The following is a 20,883-nucleotide window of genomic DNA, read 5'->3' on the forward strand; positions in this document are numbered from 1 at the left end:
TAGGATTTCCTTTCCATTCAGATTTCCTCTTTGGGATTTAAGCACCTTTAGTTCAAGGGAAGAATGACCTCATGGGCTGGGGAGATTAACAGCCTCACACCCTTGGCTCAGGGGAAATAGAAATCCGAATTAATGGTGACTGGGTGGTGAGAAGAATCAAAGGTGGCTAATGAATATTTCTTTCCCTTTTCCTTCTCCCTTCTTTCTTTGAGATCCTAAGCTACTACTACACAAGGAAGCATGCCTGGCTACTCCAATAATTGATAATCATAATATGCTAGCACAATAATAATCATGTACTAACTTTTATATAATACTTTGAGGTTTATAAAGTACTGTATATATTATCTCATTTGATGCTTTAATTTAATCCTTTGCTACTTTGGCAAGGATAAAGCAGCCTTCACTCAGAAAAGCTTCTACTTGCAAGTATTTTCAAACTTTTTTGGGTCATGAGCCCTCTGGCAGTCAGGCTGGTAAAGCCTATGGAGCCTTTCTCAGAATAATGTTTTTAAATACTTAAAATAAATGTATAGGATGAAAAAGGCAACCCAATTACCTTCAAATACAATTCTCTTTCTCTCTCTTTCTCTCCCTTTCCTCTCCCCTTCCTCTCCATCTTTCTCAGCTCCCCTTCTCTGCTTCTATATACATGCATGTATGGATATATACATACACGTACAATGTACACATATATGTAAATATATGCATTTGTATGTATATCACATGTCATGGACACAAAAATTTATTGTTCAAAGCAAATCCACACCAGCCCCTAAAACACCCGTAACAAAATGGGGAGTTATATGGAGAAAGCACTCTTTGATTTTCTTCTTAGAATATGGAAACGAAGGTAAAAATATACAAAGTGGTTCAGTGAATAGAGAGCCAGGCATGAAGACGGGAGGACTTAGATTCAAATTTGGCCTCAGACCCTTCCTAGCTGTGTGATGCTGAATAAGTCCCTTAAGTCCTATTGCCTAGCTCTTACTGCTCTTCTGCCTTGGATTCAATACACAGTGTTGATTCTAAGAGGGAAGGGAAGGTTTTTTTTTTTTTAATACACAAAATAGGAAAATTAAAGTAAAGATATTTTAGTACTTCAATGGTATTTGATTTATTGGATTTATTAGTGTAGATGTTACCTTTATACATTATTTGTGTATTTGTGTAATAGGGTATTTGTGGCTCACTCAGCCTGAGAAAAAGATATCACCTAGTAGCCAACACTTTCTTACTTTTTTAGTTTAAGGCAAAGGAAACATTTCAAAGTTGATATTTTAATTGCTAATGGAGAATTAAGACCTTTTACTCATTAATGCCTTTTTTATTTTTCTAAAAATCCTAGATCTAGGGAGTTATTTCAAGAAATCATGGTTTCTGCTCTTCCCACCTATCCTTAACAGTTGTCCCAATCTAATAGTTGCCATTATTCTTTCCCACCTATTATTTTCTTCTTAATAGCTAGTTTTTGCTTTAGTTTTCTAACCTCTAAGTTGATTGGGGAAAGATTGTCCAAATTCAATCCTATAGACCTATCAATAATATATTTATAAAATATGTTATTGAAACCTTTTTCAGGGTTTTCCCTGGGAATATTAGAATTTCCCCTGTTTCCCCTAGAAACATTTTTGATTTTTTTTTTTTTGGAGGAAGGAGTTTGGGGGAATCAGACCTGTGATTTAATTGGAATAGGGTCCTGGTAAGGAAAGTCTATCAAAGCAAGTAGGCAGCTGCTTTGCAATTCATCATCTTAGAGAACTGACTGAGGACCAGAGATTAAATGACTTGCCCAGGATCACACTGCCAGTATTTATCAGAGACTTGTCTAAATCAGTTCTTCCTGACTCTGATATTTGCTTTGTGACATACCCCTTTACCCCTTGGGACTTTTATTTGTCTTGTGTTTTCCCCCACCCTGGTTTTCCCCTGGAAACATAAGAATTTGGCTTACTTCTAAGGTATTTGAGCCAGCTCACCTGCTAGCAAGCATATGCACATAAACATATTTGGTACTCAGACCTGAGTGGAGTTTGAAGAAACAAATTCACCTCCCTAAGAAGGAAGTCTAGATAGCCTTTGTGTATTGCACTCCTTAGTTCCAACAAATATAGCTTCTATATCCCTAGCTGCCAGCTATTCTGTTTGTTCATTGCTGTTACCACTTCCACAGTTGCCATCCATCTTTCTCATCAGATTCTGGAAGTGACTGTCTCTGTAGTTACCATTTTTTTGTCTGATGTTGCTTCTTTGGCCACCTACAGTGTCATCCTTAATGAAAACCTCAAGCAAACAATGTGGAAATAGTCTCTTTTTATGCTCTTGCCATTTTGTGCTCCCTTCTTCCTTCTTTCATGTATTCTCTCTTCTACTTCATTCATCATTGGTATATGTTTTCTATATACCTTCAGCTCATGGCATTTTGGGAATTTTAGTCTTTGTTCTCTACTCCATCAGTTCATCCATCCTCCCATCCTGAGGGTTGCATTCTTCTCCCAACTTAAATAATCTTTGGTCCCTATGAATTAGACTACGTTTATATTTATGTATATATTAGATATAACATCTCTCAAATTCTACATAACCTAGCTACATAAAAATTATTTGAGATATACAGATCATGTACAAATATATAACATTGTTTTTGTTGTTCAACCATTCAGTCCTGTCCAACTTTTCATGATCCCATTTGGAATTTTATTGGCCAAGATACTCTGTTGGTTTGCTGTTTCCTTCTTCAGCTCATTTTACATTTGAGGAAACTGAGGCAAATAGGATTAGGTGACTTGTCTACCGTCATATAACTAGTAAGTATCTGAGGTTAGTTTTGAACTCAGATCTCTATCCACCATATTGCCTAGTTGTTCCAAATATATAAGGTATAGTAGATTAAATATAGAAGTCACATGAAGGTACAAATTACATAATACTACACAACAGAGTTGTGCATAGTATGCTTTGGAGCAGTTCAGTGAAGCAGTGGATAGAGTGACTAGAGATAGGAAGACTCATCTTCCTGAGTTCAAATCTGGTCTTAGACCCTAGGTTAGTCACTTAGCCCTGTTTGTCTCAATTTCCTCATCTATAAAATGAGCTAAAGAAGGAAGTGGCAAACCACTCCAGTATTTTAGCTGTATGACCTTGAACAAGCCATTTTGTTCTGTTTGTCTCAGTTTCCTCAGTTGTAAAATAGCTGGAGAAGGAAATTGTAAACCTCTCCAGTATCTTAGCCAATAAAACCCTAAATAGGATCATGAAGAGTTAGACACAATGGTTGAACAACAATAATAACAACATAGTATAACATAACCAAGGATGTCTGGTCCTGAAGATAAAAAAAAAAATGGCTTTGTGCCCAGAAGACACTTGTAAGTAACTTAAGTAACATCTTTTTCTGTCATCCAACAGGAATCATATATTAGCCTGGTCACTAACCAAATAACCAAGATATTTCTTCAGTGATCCATTGACTCTTCTACACCTCCTGTCTCACCGTTTTCTGTGAGCAAACCAGTAGCCTCTGGCTCACCCATTTGAAGTATAAATTTTGGACCCAAATGTGGCCCAGACTAGATGGCATAGCCTTTTTTGTTATCAAGACTTTTTTAAATTTATTTTTTAATTTTATAGTATTTTATTTGATCATTTCCATGCATTATTCATTAAAGACATAGATCATTTTCTTTTCCTCCCTCCCACCCCCCGTAGCCAACGCGTGATTCCACTGGATATCACATGTGTTTTTGATTCGAACCCATTGCCATGTTGTTAGTATTTGCATTAGAGTGTTCGTTTAGAGTCTCTCCTCTGTCATGTCCCCTCAGCCATTGTAGTCAGGCAGTTGCTTTTCCTCAGTGTTTCTACTCCCTCAGTTTGTCCTCTGTTTATGGATAGTGTTTTTTCTCCTAGATCCCTGCAGATCGTTCAGGGACATTACACTGCCACTAATGGAGAAGTCCATTACGTTCGATTATACCACAGTGTGTTTGTCTCTGTGTACAATGTTCTCCTGGTTCTGCTCCTCTCGTTCTGCATCACTTCCTGGAGGTCATTCCAGTCTCCATGGAATTCCTCCACTTTATTATTCCTTTTTGCACAATAAGATGGCATAGTCTTAAGATAAGAATTCTTAATCTGAGGTGAACTTAAAAAAAAATTTACACTTATGCTTCAATATCATTGATTTCTTTTTGTAATCTTATGTGGTGTTCTTTGTATTCAGAAACATTATTCTAAGAAGAGTTTTATATGCTTAATCTGACTAGCAAAGAGATCCATGACTATGGATCACAAAACAGTTAATAATTCCTGATTTAGAGATTGAAGGGACCTTAAGTGACCATCTAGTCCTTCTTATCTCTTCATTTTGTACTAGAGAAAAGTGAGGTTCCAAGAAGTTAAAGGGCTTATCAAAGTCATTGAGATAGGATCATAGATTTAGAGGTAGGTGCTTTTATTATCCTAATTTTTACTGTTGAGGAAACTGAAGTAAACAGAGACTAAATTACTCGGTACAAGGTTCTATGGCTAGGAAAAAAATACAATAAATTTATTAAGAGTCTATATGTACTAAGCGCTGTACTAAATTTTGGAAATACAAATAAAGGGAAAAGAGAGTCCCTTCTCCAAGAAGCTCAAAATCTAGAGCAAACAGTCACATACAAACAAGTTGTATACAAGACAAATTAGAAATAAGCAATATAGGGAAGACACTAGCATTAAGGGTGTGCGGAAGGACCATCACTGGTAACTAACCATCCATCTTTGACTGATAAATCAGACTCTCTTAGAGGCTGATACCTTGCCCCTTCCTCAGTTCCTGTTCTCCTGTTTTATTGTGGTGGTTGTTTAACTAAGACCTTCTTGGCAATAGATTCTGTACAATGATGGCTTTGTAAGACTTGTTCCTTTTCTGGGGCTATTTTTTTGTCTGGACGTTCACCAGACATTTATACTTCATTTTATATGGGGTGGCTCTTAACACAATTGGACTGTCTTGCATTCTCTCATATCACTGAGATTTTGTCGCAGGATATTCTACCCCTTGGCTCGAGTTCCGACTGTGAACTTGAGTGTTATCCTGTTTGTCCCTTTCTATGTTATTCTGACTTGAAGTGATAGCTAGCTAGTAGTGGATCTTCCTTGGTCTCTCAATCAACTGACAAACCAGTTGTAAGTGTTTGCATGTTCTTTATTTTAGGAAATTCCAAAGTCCAAGTCAATGGCTCTTGACCACGTGTCAACAGGAATGGAATGAGGTCTCTGCCATTGTTTTTGGCATCATAGGCATGTGATAGAAAGTTCATGCTGACTCCACCGAACCTTCTGTTTGGATTTTTAAAAAAACAACATGAATAAAGCAGTCTGATTGCAGGTCTCCTGGAGGATGATATGTTATACTTATGGAATTCCTGCTTCTTGCCAAGTCAGGGACTTGCGTGAGTATTTTACTTTCAAAATTTTGACACTGATTACAATCCATTTTGACAGAGAATCCATATACCATTAAGTACTTCTCTCATCACACCTTGGCTACTGGTTCCTGGTTGGAGCAAGAGGGAAGAGAGTGTGAGAGAATGTGTGTGTACCAGGTGGAGTGGACAATCCATCACCATTAAGATAGTGGTATGTTCTTCCTGTGTCCTTCCACTGGTAAAAATCGATGTATGCTAGTTCCAAACTCTTGTTACGACCGACATTCTCAAATAGAAACTTGAAGTAGCAGTATTTTCCATTGACTTCTCTGAGCACAGGCTTCATACTTCTAGTAAACATTTGCTGCCATTCTGGGCCAACAGAACATGTTTCACTATAGACCTAGAGCTTTTCCCTGATTGAGATGTCCAAAGTCATTCTCCAGGGCTCTAATAGCCATCAAGCAAAAGGTTTTGAACAATACTAATTTCTTTTTTGTATCTTATGATTTTATCCTGGTATAGTACAGTATATCAGGGGAAACTTATTTTGATTCTTCCTTTGTCTTTTATCCCCTCAAAGAGTCTTATCCAGCTACTGAGTTTTTCTCCAGTCTTATTTATGGTCAATCTCAGCAGTGGAAAATGAATGTCAAGCATATTTATTTTCACTGATAATATATTTTTAAAAAATCCTTACCTTCCAACTTAGAATCAATACTTTGTACTGATTCCAAGCCAGAAAAATAGTAAGTTTTAGGTATTTGGGGTTAAGTGAGTTGCCTATGATCATGCAGCTAGGAAGTGTTTGAGGCCAAATTTGAACCCAGAACCACCCATCTCTAGGTTTGGCTCTCCACCTACTGAGCCACCTAGCTTCCTCCAATAATGTACTCTTTGGAGGAAGTTCTAAACCTTTACCTAGACTTTCTTAGGTTAAACTCTCAGTTCCTTGAGCAATACAAATGGCTTTCACCCTCTTTAAGGTATAATAATGCCTTCAGATTCACAGGGCATATAAGATTAGACATCTGTATCCATTTGAGTTCCCTGTGACCATTAATGAGTGCTGAATATAGAAACTGCTACCCATCTCTGACTCATGGCATCCAATTTATCACTTGTCAGGATACAGGCCAGTAAATTGTTGTCCATCCATATTTGGAATTGAACTTTGGACACAGTCTTGGGGCTTAGTGACAGCCCACTTCAAAATCAAGAATCCCAGCATGTGGATGGTATAGCATATCTCACTATCATTGAGTCCCCTGTCAATCAGTCAACAAGCACTTCTTTAGCATCTACTATGAGCCAGACAGACACTGGAGATAGAGATAAAAAGAATGAATTAATGTCTGCTTACTACAAATATAAGAAATTTATGTTAATACTTACATAAAAAGGAAAAGAAAATAAATACAAAATAGTTAATGATGAGGCAGTTTGGAAGGAAGGGCACTAGCGACTGAGGGTAACCAAAAAATGATACATAGAAGATGGTGCTTCATCTTTTCAGAAGGCAGGGGATAAATGATCCTATAAGGTTTACGTAAGGAAGGTATATACTAAGTATGTGATATGATAGTACAAAGGCATAGAGATCCCTACCTTCTTTAATAATAATTGTCACCATAAAGTATAATTATGAAATCTTTGAGAATGGCTTATTCTTCCACTTCCAAACTTTCATAAGTATTTAAAGTAGAATCACCTAATCTTGACTTGGACACCCCCATTCCACACATGTTCAATTTATATACTCTATATCACTATACTATTTTGAAAAAGATTGGCCTCAAAAATCTAGACATGGATAGTTAATTTTTATGCTGTTTTCTGTTACCTTTGGTCATAAACTCGTCTGAATTATTGATGTTCAGTATGGTACTTCTTAGGAGCATAGCTACATTCAAGCTGCTTCCTTTAGCTGCTTAATGCGGACACTTGTATACTGAATATTTTATTTCTCTCTTGTAAAAGGAAATATGTTCTCCATGCTTCTCTCCACCATCACCCCTATTTCCACTCCTCCTTGGTTAATGCAGGAAATCCATTCCATGATAGACAGCTATCAGGCTGGTTTTGATTCAGAGAAAGGATTATGTGCATGGCTAGCTCCTCCTTGGAAGTGTTTTAAATCATTGTTTACTGCAGGTCGTAGCATTTTTCTTTTTTGGAAAGAAAAATGGCTTCTTGGTTCAGTCATAAACCATAGAATGAGAGAAAAAGACTGCCACAGGTCACACTATATAGGATGTTTCCTCTCTCTCCACATCAGCATTCCACCTCCCCCATCTAAAGCAAAGGAAGAATGGCTTGTACATCTCTGATACCCTTGTGCTTGGTACTTCCCTGCCTTGCTCTGGATTCTGAGCTAGGAGCTTATCTTAGCACCCCCCTGCCCCTCTGGGCATCAGGAAACTTTCAGAGCTGGTAAACTATCTGCATTGCCAATCTCCCTCTGGCCTAAGGGAGGAGATGAGTGGTGGTGAGGATGGGAGGGAGGAATATGTATGAGTAAATAAAAGCAACCTCATTTAAAGCTGGCTTAATCCTTGGGGAAAACTGGATGGCTTATTTTGGACTAGTCTTTTCATAAGTGCCACTCATTTTTAGATGATTGCACTGTTTGGGGATGGAAGACCAAAATATCAAGGCTGGTTTCACTGGGTTAGGAAGGCTATGCGGGATCTTTGACCACACCTAACTTAGAGTTAGCACATCAGGGCCAGACCACCAGCCCTAAAATCTCAGGGAGGGGAGGGGAAAATGGAAGCAACCCTTCAGACAATCCAGACAAAACCCTTGTTTTGAGCAGGCAGAGGCACACATGATTTTGTTTCCTAATTCAGGCTACCAGTGGTGATCTGGCAAAGGTTCCTAAAATTTCTGTGGTTTTCATTGTTTTATTATTCTTCACCATGATCCTGAACAGATGTTCTCAATCCCATTTTGTAAATGAGGGAACTGAGGCACAGATGTTAAGTGATTTAAAATCACAGAATCATAGAATATTTTTGAACAGAGTTTAGAGATAATCTTGTCAAATTTCCTCATTTTTCAGATGAGGCCACACAAGAGGAAAACTGGGATAAGGAATCAGGGCTTGTAGTTATTCTATTCTTTAGCTAATACAATCATTTTCCCTTAAGGTTCTTTATTGGCTTAGTAGAAAGAGGGCTCTACTTGTAGCCAGGAGAAACCTAAACTGAAATTTCATTTGTATTATTTATTAATTGACCATGGGCAAGTCATTAAATCCCTTTATGCCTCAGTTTCCTTATCTATAAAATGCTGATGATTCTAGTAGTACCTACCTTAGAGTGTGTTGTTATAAGGACAGAATGAGAAAATGTATGTAAAGTTCTATGTGTGTGAGTATTTTTTTGTATGTATATATGTGTATATTTTATGCATGCATATATGTATATATGATCAAACTGTGATTTTTCATGATCCTAAAGCTTTCCCTTTTTTCCAGGAAAAGTAGCAAACTCATCTGACTTCATATTTTCAGAATTGTAGAAAGTTAGGCAGAATGTTATTTTATTGGCGCCTTGAAGGGTCAATAAAAAAATCTTTATGTCTTATTATTCATGTATGTCAGAAAGTGTTATGTTAGAATGTTGCAATTTTATCTCCTTTAGATTCCTTAGTGTTTTGAACCTTTGGAGTTACTGTAGGTTAATTATTGAGGATGGCATCTCTTTCAAGTTGAATAACCCTAAGCAGCCTAAATACCACTCTTAAATAATCTTTTTAGTAATTGAATATTATCACCTCCCCCAAACCTCAGCAGATTTGTGTTTTAAATGAGTCCTTTTCAGGCATATTGAAGCATTTGACATCATAAAAGGCAATCCAGATTTATATATGGTATTACTAAATGAAATTCTTACAAAAGAATGACTGATTCTATCTGTTAGCAAACAAATAAAGGGCCTTGAACAGAAATATGAGTCTAACCTGGCAAACATTTACCATAATAACTTATTTTATCATCTATGCTTAACCTTAATGAATTTGTGAGATTGTTGAGAAGTAAAAACCCCTTATTATCCAAACATTCTCACTTATTGTTCAGAGATATAGATTTCACAAAAGGAATAAATAGGCATAAATAAATAAATAAGAGCATCTCAAAGTTTGACATCTATCATAATAATGAGTATATGGGGAATAAGATGACATGTCATAGGATCAATTTGCCCATGGAGCTCATGAAGAGCCCCTACCTCTTGACCAAGTCAAAGATAATGTTAATAATGATCCAAGAGAGAATATCAAGGCTCAGAAGATTATGTCAAAGATATAGTTAGTTATCATTGACCTTTTGATCCAGATTCAGCAATTATCAATCTCTTTAGGGTTCTATCTGGTAACGACCTCAGGCAGCTTGGACTTTAACACAAATACTTTCCAGAGGAATGCATGATATAAAGGAAGGAAAGCATGAATATGTAGGGAAAGCCTGAGAACATCATATCCCTTCCATTCCACTATCTCTAATGGGGTCTTTTCCTTCTTCCAAGTACAAGTATGTAAAGGAACTCTCTTTCCCTTTCTCTCTGACTATATGTATTGGCTTCAGAGTCCCCCAGTGTTATAGAGGAGCTAGTGTACCCCTTAAGGTTGTTAGGAGTCATGCTTCCTTCCAAATCCCACAGTTCAACTTCCTCATCGTGATAGCAGTATTGATAATTGGTAGAGGTATTGTGACAGTATTTTCTCACAAAGCTCATTGATTAAAATTGCTGAGGCTACTATCTATCTGTCTATAACAATTACCCAGCTAAAATTATTGGATGCAAAACCCCTTTAGAAAGTAAATGGTTTACAGCACTAGGAGTCAGGGTCCAAGGCATTTACAACATTAGAAGAGCCTGACTTGGAAGTTGTCAACAAATTTTTCCTCATAATGATGATATCCAAGGAATTGGTAGCTAATAGTGTTAATAAAATTCTTAAACAGCATCAATATCCAGGGTCTACAGTCAATTAACCCCCTTTTCTGGTTGAAAGGTCTTTCAAAAACTTAAAATTGGTCAAATTTATGAACAGTTGAAAGTTGATAATGATACTGCAGATGCCCAAGGAGTCATCATCAGTGTCTAATGTCTAGTGTCTAGCCCAGGGCATTTCACTGGGTGCTTAATCAATGTTTATTGAACGAATGAATGAATCAATAGCTCCTTGAGGCTAGATTTGAGGGGGTCATCAAGGTGCCTGATCAAAGAAGGTATTTCCCTTTTTGACCTACAAACATTTCTCCCCAGTGAGTTTTTGACTGGACCACAAGAATGTATAATCATCTTCCCCATCTTCCTTGGAGGCTTTAATAATTTCATGCCCTTTAGAAATACATTTTACCTGTGATTATTGAAAGAGAAAGTCCCTCTTCTCTATCCAACCTCCAAAAGCTTCCTCTGATCTTCACACATCTATTAGTAACCTTTTGGCCTCTTCTTTTTCCTTCCTGGAAATCCCAACAGCTTTTTGGACCTGTAAACATTAACTTGCCTTAACTAGATTATCTCTCTCCCAGTTGCTGTTAGGGAAGCCAATGTATTAGCCAGCTATTACATCTAATTTTGCAGGGTTGTTCTGAAGACCAAATGAGATCATATTTGTAAAACTTAGCACAATGCCTGCTATATAATAGGCTCTATGTAAATATGTATTCTCTTTCCTTCTCTAATTTGTGCTTTTTTTTTCTTCAGTCTTGATAGCCATTATATGTCCTTCTCCCCAAATGTTGCTCTTTACAAGCATTTTTAGAAGATTCACCCTTCCTTCCTATTGAAAAACTTTGCCTTCCTAGTACATTCTATTATGCTCCTATTTCCTCTGCCATTTCAATGGGGGAACTGAGAGAACTGACAAGAACTGGTGTGCTAGGAAATGTTTAACACCTGGACTGCAGGAAAAAATAGGAATGCATGACATATTTTTAAGTTTAAGCAGCATTATTGACATTCCCTCCCATACTTTCTTAAGTCTACACATTCAACAACAGAACAAATCGTGTCCCAAATGGTACCATCTACCCATGCTCAAATAGAAAATGTAACAATCAGCTTTCTAGAATCTGATCAAGCTGGCTCCAGCACACCCCAGCTCTGATAGGTCTTCAAGTGCCACTTAAGATAACTTGTTCTCACATGTGTTTCTTCTTACCTTCTTTCTTCAAAGAGTGGTTTTCTAAAATTCAGATTCATACTAAAAAAAATTTATGTAAGGCAATTACTAGAAAGTCCTATTTCTTCCTATCCTCCCAACCCTTTAAGTCAAGTCATGGCATTACATTTCTCTAATATAAAATATATGATTGAATTTAAAAACAAAATATAATTGAATTTGAAACATTTTAAATATTTTCGTGGCATGTGGAAGCTGTTTTGGTTGCTTAATTTTTGAGACTGTCTTTGTATATACACATGCATGCATATATACACACATGTAGCATAGTAGATAGAGACCTGTTCTCTGATCCAGGAAGATCTAGGTTCAAATTCTCCCTCTGACACATCCTGGCATTATTACTTTAAAAACTCTACTTACCTTCGCAGTATTCTTGATAATTCTCTCAAACTAAGCTGTAGGTGCCAAATAATGTTGGTAGTGTGTAATTAGAATTTGCTTCCCAGGACTCTCTTTCCCAGCATCCCATTTGCATATTTATGCTAAAATACTCATGAAGGGAAGATATCAGTTTTGTGTAGCTCTTCCCTCGCTCTTTTTTCCCAGGAAGGTGGGTTGTGGAAATTGGGTGAGAGTCAGGCAGGAGAATTTTACCCACATGTTTTTAACTTAGGCTTTCTAATTTTGTTCTTTTATTTCTTCTACTTCAAGTGATTATTAATACATTTTATAAAATATAATACTTGGAGTTATTGGATTTTAATTTGAATTTTACAGTAGGGAGTTTCCTTACCTGCCTGACATAGTCTTTTAAGTTATTAAGGATACCAAAGAACCATTGTTTACATGAGATATATCTTTTGATACTATATTGGAAATAAAAACTTCATTTTTAATTCATTAAAATAAAACTAACCTATTATATGTTAACACAAACAATAGATCTTAATAAAAATAACTTTATTTTCCAACTCTCCAAAAAAAAAAAGTAGCTGGAAGAGTAGTATTGTTTTATATATTTTGCAAATCTCTTTAATGCCTGGCCTGATAAAAGACAGTGGATTCTCATATCTGTTTCTTTATTCAATCTGTTGTGACATATCGTTTTAAATAAAATATATGAAGAAAATCTGGCCTCAGACATATAGTTGTAAAGGGGGAACATTTTTTTAGGGAAATATTATCTTCATATTATTATGAAAACTCTTTTTACCTAAAGTACCACCTGAAAGAACCCAGGGATCTGAGGACCACACTATGGGAACTGTTAAAATTAGGACATCATCTTCCTCTGTTAGATATGAATTCCTTTAGAATAGGGACTTGTTTTTGCTTTTTTTTTTTGTTGCATCCTCAAAGCTTAGCACAGTACCTAGCACATAGAAGGGACTTAATTAATGCTCACTGACTTGCTTTTTTGACTTCTGGGATAGCCTTTTTTCTTAATCTGGTGCTGTACTTGGGAGTGAATTTGTGTGTATATGTGTGAGACAGCTTGATGGCTCAGTGGATAGAGCACAGACTCCATTGTTAGGAAGACCTGAGTTCAGATTCAGCCTCAGACAACTACCAGCTGTGTGATGGTGGGTAATTCACTTGATCTCAATTTGCCCTGATCCACTGGAGAAGGAAATGGGTAACCACTCTATTACCTCTATACCAAGACAAGTCTATGGTGCTGTGGTCCATGGAGTCATAAAGAGTTGGATACAGCTGAATGGCTAAATAACAGTGCATTTGTGTGTGTGTGTGTGTGTGTGTGTGTGTGTGTGTGTGTGTGTAAGAGAGACAGAAATGGAAAAGACAAAAGGAGAAGGAAGAAGAAAACAAATAGACTTTAGTTTACAGATAGTTTCTGCTTTTAGGAGCTGGATTTAATGGAGCCTTGTACTTTTATTTTAAGTTTAATTCAATAAATAATTTACTAAGCTATTGAATCTATGAAGTCTGATGGACACAGCATACTGGCAAGGAAGGTTTTGTAGTACTGGAGAGAGATAAGAGCAGAGGAAATGAATGGCTGCAAGTAGAGTGTTCTTGAATGATAGTCATATGCCCATGGTCTTAAGTGGTAATAGAAGACCAGATATTAATCTTAGTGTCCCTTACTTGTTTCACAAATAAATACCATAAAAAGATAATTCTCCATTTCTATTATACATGAAGTATTGAAAAAATAAATCAATGTAAACCTCAATAATATAAAAATAACTCATTTAAACCAATAGTTTCTACCTTCTTTCTTTTCTAAGTTCATTCTAGACATATTTAAGCAGGACATGCTTTAATTTTCAGAAGTTCTAATTTTACTCCCTTTTTCCTTCTCCTATCTGCTTTTGGATATATGCTAATGAATACTAAAAAGAACAAACAGTAGGAGGGAAATAGAGAGAAGCTAAGGGCCTAGATAATTAGATTAATCAACACTATAATCACTGAGAATTGACTCTACACGTTTTTAATCATAGGGAGTATTTTAAATTTTTATTAATATTTTGATTTAGTTACAATATTATCTTTAAGACCCCTAGACCTGTGGACTATTGCTAATTTTTGTGGCCAAAAAAAAAAAGCATATATTTTTCCTTTCTATATTTGAGCCAAATAGCAACTTCTGTTGATTCTCTAGTTGGAAAAATGTTTGTTTGGTCTACCATTGAGAATGTTTAGATAGGGAATCAATGAGGGAAAAAAGAAATTATCTACCATAAATGATTGTAGGGGTTGTTGTTCAGTCATTTTTAGTTGTATTCCACAATTTGTGGTCCCATTTGAGGTTTTCATGGTGATGATATTATAGTGGTTTGCCATTTCCTTCTCTATCTTGTTTTGCAGATGAGGAAATTGAGGCAAGCAAAGTTAAGTGACTTGCCCCAGATTACACAGATTGTTGGTATCTGAGTCTGGATTTGAACTTGGTAAAACAAGTCTTCTTGACTCCAGTCCTGGCATTTCTTACCTAGCTGCCTATTTTGGTGGTTAGTGAAAAGTAAAACTCTAATCACATTTTAGCCTGGGAGGAGACCTCAAATAATGTTCCCATCATTGTTGCAGTTAAGGTAGTAGCTCCTTGTTCCTTCTATCTTTATTTCCTTGGAATGACTTTCCAGCTTTCCTTGTTCAATAGTGGTTTACTCTCAGAGGCTAGAATACAGAGCATAATCTCATTTAGCTCCTTTAGGATTCTCTAAATGTTTATTTGTCTAAATCCTATTCCTTTGTCAATGGGATGTAAACCCAGGTAGGTTCTTCTATGCTGAAAAAGCTTCAAAGGTGGCTGTAGTTAGCTGAGTGAGTCTACTTCCTGAAGACCAGCCTAATCAACTTTTGAAAGGCTTGTCCCTAGAAGAGTGGTTACTTGGTGGTAAAATTTTGGGCTCTGGCAACCTGTGAAACAAAGTAAAGTTCGGTCATCCCATATTTTAGAACTATTGATATACAAGTATTTGCAAAAAGAGTATTATGGAAATAATTAGAACTCAGCACACTAATATTTGTTGCTAAAGCTGAAGAGGTAGAAACATCTACAAAAAATTTGGTATTAGATTGATTAGATTACTTGATGTCAATGAAAAGATGGGGGAAAGTGTGAGGATAGTAAGAAATATTTTTGAAAAGCTGACTTAAGAAGAAGAAAGAAATAGGTCAAAGATTTGTAGAATACATCAAAGTCTTTTGGCTTTGTGTCTTGGATATTTTCTTTGAGAAAATAATTGGAAAGAATTGGATTTTGTAAGCACCAAACAGCACCACTAAAATGAAGAGAATTTTTTTTTTTAAACAGCTAGGAAGAGATTTACTTTTGATATTGGAATTAACTCTGAATAAGTTGTCTATGTATAATCAGACCACTAGCTTGTCACAACAAAGATCAGAATTAATAAAAAACAAGAATAATGAGAAAATATGCCAGAATTGAAGCAACTGAACCCTGAATTATTTAAACAAGTAAATTAAAATGAGAAATGGACAATGAAAATGACATAGACAAATTATAATAAGGTTATATATGTTTAACTGATAGAAATTTATTGTCACAAAGAGAAGACCAAATGCACTTAAAATTCCATAATTAGCAAAAAATTCACTTAGTTGCCAAGCAAAGAGTGATGACAGACAAAAGCAAAGCCAAGCCAGTTTAGATTACAAACTTGTTTGTAATAGGATAATGGATGATTTTGAGCAAGATGTTCTTATGGGTCAGAGAGAAGAATCAGAAGGTGAGACTAACTTAAAATCTGCAAGTTTTCAGTAGAATAAAGTAAACACGGTTATTTAAGGAAACAAAACAAAATAAGATAGAAAACATGTACAAAGATTACTGTAACAAACTTTTCAGTGTCAATGACAGTGGAATCACCATTCTTGGGCTCTAATATCATAGTCCTAGATGTGCATATGGAAGAAGCAGGAAAGTCATGGAAGAGACCAAAGATGTGGAGAAAACAACCAGATTGAATCAAATATATAAAGATGAGATCCATGCTGGAAATAGCACAGTTGTAAAGATATTAAGAGAGAAATTTACTTCCTCAAGCATCTAAAAGATGGAAAGATACCAAAAATTTGGGAAAGAAAAATAACCCAGACCATATTAATATCAAAAATAGCAATTGAGAAAACATCAAAAACTATCAACCAGTATGCCACTTCTCTCATTCATGCAAAATCTTTGTGAGACTTTTCCATATTTGAATCAAAAGGACTATAGTGTATTAAAATTTGTATTCCCAGTGATTAGCATGGTTCCAGATCCAAAGTAGGTGCTTAATAAATGTTTATTGATTGGCTGACATGGTGCATTTGAAGCCTTGATTCTCTCACCATTGTCCTTACGTTTGGCCATCCCTTTCTGAAAAAGCCATGTGGGTGGATGGACCAATAACTGGAAGTTAGTCTTCTTCATCCATGTGGTTCAAAGTGTGGACTAACCAGAGAGTATTACCTCAGACAAGTACTTAGTAGTATTGATCTGATTTGACTAAATAGCAAATCAGGCAAGCCAGCACACAGCTGCCAGAGTCACAGTGGGACCCAATAGCTGGAGACAGGCATAGGAAACTAGAAATTATTCAGCTGCAGCCCCTCCAAACCATGTTTGATGTGCTATTTATCTTCTCTCACTGAAACTCTCTCCTTCCAAATAAATGGGGGTGGGTGATAGCTTGGGGGGTTATTTGCTTTTGACTGAACAAACAAGTTTGAATTAGAAATTAGAACCAGTGAGTCTAGAATGATGAATACACCAACCTTGGCATTACTTAGAAAATAGGGAAAATAAATTAGGTTATGATTCAGAAGGATTCATTTGTGGATTGCCAGGAGAGCCCTAATTATGAATTTGTCCAGAGTGGTAAGCCCCATTCCTCTTTAACCCAAGTAATCCAACACCTTCCTTGTGATGGTAATAGCAGAGTGTGTCCTTGGCTGTTGGAGGTTGACATTTTGTGGCAAGCCACCTGAGACAGAGAGCAGGACAGGACTTGTAATTTCCCCACTAATGACACAGTGATTATTACAGGGCATCCCATTTAACACCTTCCTATGGCTGGTAGCCCTGAGGCATGTCTTTTTGTTTTGTTGTTTATTTCTTGGGTATATTAGCAGTAAGAGCCCAAGAGAGCTTATGAAGTGAAGGAAAAGATTTTATTTTCTAGACACAGTAAACAGGATGCTTTACTCCATCAACAGCTGCCCTTGATGTGGTATATTCTTTCAGAATACAGCACAACACTATAGTACAGTTTACTTGAAATTCTAATTAACATGAGGTACTTGTATCCTGCTCTAGTGAAATGAAATGATGGAGCAAATCCTTTAGGCTGCAAAAAGTCATTTCAGGCATGCAACTAGTCTGAAGATATATAAATACACACACACACACACACATATAACATTTTATATATACACATATATATATGTGTGTGAATATATAAATTATATATAGAGAGACAGACAGACAGACACACACACACATACACATACATAACCTATAATGTGCCAGGCATTATTCTAGGTGCTTTAAGAGTAGTGATGTGTACGGGTGTATGTAAATCAGTAGAGAAAGGGCAAATCCTTTCAAACTCATCACAATTTTTGTAGAGCAATAATTAATGGAAAGAGGAATAGCTAAGGTATCAGGGGATCTGGGTTTGTTTTAACTATGGCTTCTGTATAACCCAGGATGAACTACTCTATCTTTGGCTTTAATTTTTTTTTTGTTAGGGGACAGAGGAAAAGGAATAAGCATTTATGTAGTACCTACTATGTGCCAGGCATTGTGCTAGGTGCTTTACAAATATTATCTCCTTTGATACTCACAACGACCCTGTAAGGAAGATGCTTGTTAATAACAGCATTTTACAGTTGAGACATACAGAGGTTATGTGACTCTTCCAAAGTTCCATAGCTAGGAAGTGTATGAAATTAGATTTGAACTCAGATCCACTTGACTCCAGGGCCTAAACCCCTGTGGTCCCCAAACCCTAAAATCCACTGTGGTAACAAAGAATATTATTCATCTTTAGCATAATTATAACCAGAGAGGCAAAATGGAATGGAGAATAGGAGGCTAGTATTGTAGTCAGGAAGACCAGGGTTCAAATCTTCCCACTGACACTTATCAACACTATAGTCATTCATAAATTCCTTAAGGCACCAATGTCCTCAGGCACTAAATTGCATATGAGTTGCAGATCTGTAATTCCATTTTGGGAGTTCCCTAAACCAAAGGTGTCAAATTGAATTATAAATGGATCCCCATTGGTTGCATATTGACTTAGAAAACCACAAACTAACATATTGTTATATTATATTTTTATTTATTTTGTTAAATATTTCCCAACTACATTTTATTTGGTTTAGGTCACACTCCAGGAGGCAATGAGTTTGATACCTCTGCCCTAAACAGATGAAAACACTGATTATATTTCATCCCCCCCCCCCCATTTACATGGGAGATAGATTCAATGATCTCTAAGGTCCCTGTGATAACACAAGTATATAATATAGTCTAACAGTAACCCTGATGGTGGTTTCCATGGTATAGAACCATCTTTAAGATGAAAGCGCCTTATGAGATCCATTGACTACTATAGTTTTTTAGCCTTCTGATTCAAGTCTAAGGTAATCCTGTCAAGTCTAAAATCCTTTTCTTTGCTGAATGATATTCCACTGACCAATAACCAATAGCACTGATTCATTACCTCTGGACCCAGGAGGATTACTATTCCTTTTATATATACAGAAAAAGGGGTTGCCATATTAGATTCAGTCTATAGTTTGGGTTGAGGGAAATAGAAGCAAGATTTTTAGGAAAACTTGACCATAATTCAGAATAATCTTATCCATCATTATATATAAGCACCCTGTGGTATCTTTTCCTTAAGAATTGAAAAAGACTTTATCCATGTAAAATGTATGAGTCCACTTTTCTTTTAAAAGGTCATGATTTTCCCATGTCTCTCAATATTACTATTTTTTAAAAAATAGAGTAAAAATCCAGGTTGGATTAGGTTTTCTAAAAAAATAAATATGTTTTTCATAGATTATCCCAATTTGCTTTTGTGTGACATATTATTTCAGAGTCTGGCAGCTGAGAGCTGAGAAAGAGAATTAAGTAGATGAGACAAGAGATGGAATGATGGAAAATTACTGGACATTGGAGACTTGCAAACCTTTCCTCTTTTATAAGCCCCCAATGATTTCTTGGTAATAAATGAATGGTGCTATCCTAGTTATTACTTAGGCCAATGTGGCAAACGTTCCCTAAAATATCAACTGCTTGAAGAGACCTTCTACATTTGATGAAATGCAAGGTATGGAATGAGATACATTAATTTAAATACCTAGGTGCTCCCCTAGAGAGGTCCCCAGAAAGTTACAATTGTAGTATGATTGCCAATAGAGAAGACAAACTTGTCTGGATGAATGAAAAAGGAAATTCAGATCACAAAAACATTTACTGTTCTGCACCTAGAGATAGATAGGGAATAGCAGCAAGCCTACTTTCTTATTTAGCCATAGGCATATATAATGAGTTAAAAAGGGATGTATTTATTTCTTCTGTGCCTTCTGCTGAAAACTAGACTAGTTAGTACTGTGATGCTCATCACCAGGAGGTAACCCAGATGGTAGTTAATTCTTTGCCCTAGTAACTCATGGAACTTAGAAAAATTCAAAATAGCTCTCAGTCCTGCTTCAGTTTTTATGGTGATAACATCATAGTGGTAGAAAAGGTAGCAGAGGGTACTAGGGATCTCATGATTTTAGAACATCTTTAAGCAATTTAATCTTTATTACTTCAAATAAGAGCTATTTGTCAAATGACCAGTGAGCTGATGTATTACTCGAGGAGCTGAGTGAAATGAATATTGACGTTCAGTCTGTAGGGAAAACCGGAAAACATAGGAAAATCCAAGTGGTAGTATAGTAGATAGAGTGCTTGACCTAGAATCAAGACGATCTGGGTTCAAACACAGTCTGAGACATTAAATAGCTGTGTGACCCTTAACCTTTATCTGCCTCAGTTTTCTTGCCTTTAAAATAGGCTAGTAGCTGCCTTTCAGGGTTGCTGGGAGCATCAAATGAAATAATATTTGTATAGCACTTTACAAATCTTTAATTACTATATAAATGCTATCTGTTATTATTAAAGATGGTTCATAAGCTCTTCTTGGAGAAGAAAATAAGAACTGACAAATTTAGTTTTATCATGTGACCAAGGACCAGAAATATTTCCTAATACACATGGTTATCTTGCCTTGAAGTGTTTTTATGAGTAGAAGCAAAAAGATAAATGTAGTTTATATGTCAATATCGATTGTAAAGAATTGAGAAATAAGGAAATTATATTAAGAATTTGACAAAATCCCTCAGGGAAGGACTTCTTAACATAGGATCCATGGACTTAAAAATAACTATATTTCACCATAACTAATTTTCTTTGTAATCCTATGTATTTCATTTTATGCATTACTTTTTTTTTTTCCTGAGAAAGAGTCCATAGGCTTTTTTGTTGCTTTTCGGTCCTTTCATTCATGTTTGATTCTTTGGGACACCATTTGGAATTTTCTTGGCAAAGATATTAGAGTGGTTTGTCATTTCCTTCTACAGCTCATTTCTACAAATGAAGGAACAAAAAGAGGGTTAGGTAACTTGCCAAGGTCACAAAACTAGTGTGAAGTTAGATTTGAAATTCAGGTCTTCCTGACTCCAGGCCTAGCATCCTATTCACTGTGCAACCTAGTTGCCCTCCATAGGATTTACCAAACTGCCAAAGGCATCCAGGACATACGGAGGTTAAGAAGTCCTGATTCAAACTGGAATA

The sequence above is a fragment of the Monodelphis domestica genome, chromosome 8, assembly GCF_027887165.1.
Source record: "Monodelphis domestica isolate mMonDom1 chromosome 8, mMonDom1.pri, whole genome shotgun sequence".
In the NCBI taxonomy this organism is placed as follows: Eukaryota; Metazoa; Chordata; class Mammalia; order Didelphimorphia; family Didelphidae; genus Monodelphis; species Monodelphis domestica.